Source organism: Pteropus alecto, unplaced genomic scaffold, assembly GCF_000325575.1.
Source record: "Pteropus alecto unplaced genomic scaffold, ASM32557v1 scaffold106, whole genome shotgun sequence".
Lineage (NCBI taxonomy): Eukaryota > Metazoa > Chordata > Mammalia > Chiroptera > Pteropodidae > Pteropus > Pteropus alecto.
This window is the reverse complement of record NW_006442103.1, coordinates 11969325-11974381: the sequence shown is the minus strand read 5'-3', so window position 1 is coordinate 11974381 and position 5057 is coordinate 11969325. Positions and strand designations below refer to the sequence as shown.

The 5057-nt window shown below is 49.4% G+C and overlaps 1 pseudogene; it reads left to right on the top strand.

Moving 5' to 3' along the window:
* Positions 1 to 3888: 3888 nt before the first annotated feature.
* On the top strand, positions 3889 to 4006 carry LOC112469071 (annotated as a pseudogene).
* Positions 4007 to 5057: the final 1051 nt, after the last annotated feature.

Sequence of the window (5057 nt, the reverse complement as noted above, 5' to 3'; positions counted from 1 at the left end):
CTCGCTCCTTCCCCACCACTACGTGACCTGGGCCACTCGGGTCTAAGGACAGCTCTTTGTCCTCACTGGGCTAGCTTTTATTTTGTTGTTGTTACTGCAAGACCAAACCCCAGGAAACTGACAGAATTAAACTATTTTATCTTAAAATTTTTAAACAAAAGCAAGGAAGGAAAGGAGAGGTGTGCTCTGACCATGTCCTGGGCACACAGCAAAGCGAGGTGGTGAGTGTCAGGGCCCCCGGGGCCATTGACCCCCCTCCCCCGGTGCCCCAGGGGTGTCGTGTGCCTTCCCCAGGGACAGAGACCGCTGCCCGTGTCCTCACAGAGTCTCCTGCAGACTCATGAGATGCTCTCCGCCAGTGTCCCAGAGGGCACCCTAGCCGTGCTTGCTGCTTGTGGGCAGGCGGGGGGCGGGGGGACGGGGATCTGCGGGGACCATGGCAGCTTCCACTTCGGAGGCCACGTACTCTGAGGCTGAGACTGATTTATGAGGATGACTCGGATTCCCTTGCTGCAGCTCCCTCTGGAATCTCCGGACGGTTCTGGTCATTTTATTTTATTTCTAAATCACCAGATTGTCCTTCACCCTGAGCGATGGTCCTGGGACTTAAAGGGAGCCTGGCAGGGTCTCGGTGGGGGGCTCCCCCTCCCCTTCCCGGCTCCCCTCGATGGCGGGCTTCCTGTCTTCTGAGTTCCCTCTTCATGGCTTGGATTTCACTCTGACGTTGGGCCAGGCCTTGTGCGAGGAAGGCTTTTAGGAGGGGAAAGAATGAGAAAGACTAGCTTTATTATTCATTCATTCATTCGTTCATTCATTCGTTCATTCTGTATCCAGTACTGCTCTGTGCCCGCTTCTATGTTAGGCCCTTGGATATAGCCACAAACAAAACACACCAAAATCTACCCTCAAGGAGCTTACATTCTCGTTTTAGCCGGACTTAAATAGTGGCTGTTATATATATTTTTATTTTCCAGAAAGTAGAAGCAAGGTAGAGTATAGAACTATTTCATTGCTAAAGTGAGGCAGAAAGTGAGTCAGAGGGACACAGGGCAGGTAGCTGCATGCAGCCGTCCTTGTCATCAGGCCCGTGTCTCAGAGGGACTGCCTGCAGCTTGGAGGATGATGCTGAGTAGCTGTCACTTTACCAAAGAAGTTGCTTTTCCCTGTACTCAAAGTTAGCTGGGCAAGGAGAGGCTAGAAGGTAGCACGGCCAGTTACTCCAGCCTCTGCAGGCAAGTCACAGGGGAAAAAGCCACATTACCCTGGGAGGGAGCCCAGGGCGAGAGAGAAAGAGAGAGAGAGAGAGTTAGTTATTGATCTATGTAACAGAGACAGAGTGTTCTGAGCCATGAGAAGCCTTTTATTTTTGCATTTGTTTTCTCTGCTCTGAGACTCTTGCTACATGTGGAGCATCCTGGCTGGGTTAGAGAGGTGGTCCCCTCTCTGCGAAGTGAGTTCTGAGACTAAGTGGAGTGACTGTGTTTGCCTATTCCCTTAGAGAGAGTCAGGGGCCACTATCACACAAGCCTCTAGGAGACTGTCCAAGAGAGCTACGGTGGGGGTGGGGGATGGGGTGGGTGAGGATGAGGGGAATTGGAGGGGAAGAAAGGAGATCAGGAGGGTGAAACTGGGGGCAGGGGTGCCCACACATCCTGAGGTGTGAGGGGTCCAAAGGAGCCACAGACAGAGAGTCAGGGACTCAAACCAATTAGAAAGTGATCTTATAGAGTGGGGTCTCCCGCATCTGCCTTTGCATGGAAGCCAGTGTGTCCAGTCTCTTATCCAAGTGCCAGCCAGGCTCAGGTCTCCTTGGGGGTGTGGAGGAGTCTCAGGTGGAGAGGGCGAAACAGCAGAGCTGTCAGGTCCCAGATTGGGGAGAAGGCCCTAGAGTGACAACCGCAGGGAGCAGATGGCCGGAATGCAGGCTGGAGGGTCACTGGTCTCCAGGGGGAGAGCACTCGCGGCCTGGGCCCCAGGGGCCTCTGCTCGGCAGTCTGACAGCTGTGACATCTGCTGGAGGGCTGCAGGACCATCGTTTGCTCTGAGCAGGAGCCTGACTCCCAATGAGCTGCTAGGTCTCCTCATCTCCCAAAACAGGTCCTGGATCTAATCTGTGCTTTGCAGCCTTTATTTATTTTTATTTTTTTTGAATAGGAAAACGACTTTTTTTTTTTTTAACACAAGTTTGCAAAGAACCTCAGTTTTAAAAGCAGTTTTAAAAAGTGAAGCGGTTTTGCCTGAAGCAGGACAAGGATGAAGTCCCACCTGCTCAGCCTCTTTCCTCTCCCAGCGCGTGGCCCTTGGTGAGGGACGCCTGGAAGCTCAGGTTCCTCAGGGCTGAGTTTGAGAACCACTGGACCATGCAGGGTAAGGCTGCTCTCTGCTGTGACCTTCGGGGCTGTGCAGCTGGTCTTCCTAGGGGCGGGCAGGCCAACAGAAGGCTAAGAGAGCCGAAGACACGCCTTTCTGGCATCTTCGAACGGAGTCTAGTCATAAAGTGTTCTTCTCCCTTCTCAGTTTCAGTTCCTTTCCAGTTGATTCTTCAGTTTCTTTTGATCTCTCTTCTGCTTTAGAGGCTCTTGTCAGATGTCTGTCTGGTAGTGCCGGGGAAGCACTCAAAGTGCCTGCATCGGGCCTCTCGGGCTTGGTAAAGTGAACCATCCTCACAGGTGCCTGGAAGCCGTCAGGTTCACCCTTGGCCAACACGGGGGGTGGGTGCTGTCGGGTGCCCATAATGGGGAGGAGATCCAGAAGCTGCTGCATCTTGAACAGCTTTCTCCCTCTCCTCCTTGTTTTAGCCACCCCTAAACCTCCTCCACTTTCAGAAATCCCCGGTGCTGCTGATTCTGGAGCATTCGGGGGACTTTGGGAGTCAATCAGGTTGCCGTTGAGCTTTCCCGCTTACCAGCAGTCACTTAGATTTCTCGGGGCTGTTAGGCTCTCTATTCTTTGCCCATGCACTTTGCAGCTTCCCCAAATTTGATTGCTATTTTCTCCTTTCCCATTTTGCCTTGTCCTTGTGGGTTTATTTATGCCTTTGTAAACAATCCCTTTGCTGTAGTCATAGTGAGTTTTGGGAGGGAGTAAAATTAGATGTGTGTTCAATTCATCACCTTTACCAGGAAATCAGGCCAGTTACTTTTATCATTTAAAGAAAGACCTTTCCAGTTTCCCACCATGGCAAGGCCCCAGATACCTGGCTCGGGCCGTGTGCGTTAGCAGAGAAAGCCGATATTGTCCCTGTCTTGATGGTCCATTGGTCACTGTCCTGGGCCCAGCATCTTCCCTCTGTCCTGATAATACCCCTGTCAAGCACACTTCTTTCACTTGTCATATTTCATCATCTTCCCTATTCCTGTATATCGCTCTTTCCACTTAGATGCCCTTGGGCACTTGTCAAGACACTTTTAATCTATCAAGAAAAAAATCAGTGATTTTTTTTTTTTTAACTGAGCAATGAGGTAGCTGTATAGGTATGGAATCAGATTTTTTGAGTCTAGACTGGAATTTTTGTTATGGCTCGATATTAAAAAGATTGTTTGGCTGATGTAGTTTAAACACTAAAATTTAAAAATTTTAAAAATTCAGAGAGCACCAGGATGGCATACTGGAAATCTGATTTGCCCCAGAAAATCTGGGTTGTTGTCATTGTATCTGTGAGAAAAGTGAGAAAAACCTTTTTTTTTCTTCAGAAGCATATGGTGTAGCTGGGTTGGGAAAATAAAAACATCCCCAAAGATGATACCAAGCATTTTGGCCCTTGCCAGATAAGTAATAGGAAGTGCCCTGGGGCTTTGAGAAGGGCAGATCCTGGAAGTGCTGGGCTGGTCAAATAAAAGGAAGGCTTTATGGAGACGGGGTTTAGGGATGGGCTTTGAAAACTGCCCGAACTACGGCATGCCGCCCTGAATGTGCCCAATCTCGTCTGATCTCGGAAGCTAAGCAGGGTCGGGCCTGGTTAGTACTTGGATGGGAGACCACCCAGGAAGACCAGGTGCTGTAGGCGTTAAAAAATAAAAAAAGAAAAAGAAAACTGCACAGAGATGCTCTTCTCAGCTCTTCCTCTATGACCTTTCACCTGTCACCTATTATCCCACATCTACCTTCTACCACCTGACTGTAGAGGCCTCACGATAACTCCTCCTCATACTCAATACTTTGTGTATATCATTTCGGATTAGGTTCTGCTATGAGTAACAGAGACTCAAAATAACTGTGGCTTAAACGTGAGAGTCATTTCTCTCTCAGCAAAAAGTCCAGAGGGATATAGTTTGGGAGGTTCTGTTCTACGAAGTCCTCAGGGATGCAGGTTCTTTCCAGCTCACTGTGGTTCTCATCCTAACGAACCAAGATGGAAGTTAGTGCTCCAGCCAACACATCCACATTCCAGGCAGCAGTATGGAAGAGAGAATAAAGAAGAAAGGGGAGCAAAAGATGATCACTAGCTGTCCTGTAAGGAAGGTTCCCAGAAGCTGTGACACATCACGTTTGTTTCTGTCTGACAGGCCAGAACTTGGTCAAGTACAAAGTACACTGGGGTCTATAACCTTCAAACTGGGTGGCCAGTTGTTACTGTGAAGAGGGGATCCTGGGACAACTGGAGATCATGGCTACACTGTCACCGTTGATCACTCTCAGCCCACATTCGGCCACCCCATCTGTTTGTTCTTGCTCCATCAGTTCATCTTTCTCTGCAGCTATCATCACTTAGAGCCGATGAATGTCAGAGCTGCAAGAAAACTAAAAGTCATTCAGTCTGGTCTTTTTTTGTGTGCAGCTGAAGAATGATGGTGTGAGGGGACATGACTTGGCTAAAGTCAGCCGCACTGCTGAAGAGTTGCAGAGTCGTTGTGAGATCACCAGGATAAAGATTTGTCCAAATTGAGCACCGAAGTGCTGGAGAGCGAGAGAGAAATAAAGCGTTCAAAGCTGGGTCAGCGAACCGGGGATGTCTTCTGCACGAGGCAAGGACTGGAATGAGTTTGGGGAAGAAGAAAGCCATTTAGAAGGGAAGAGAATGTTTACGGAGGGGAAGTAGCCTAGATAAAGCCACAGAG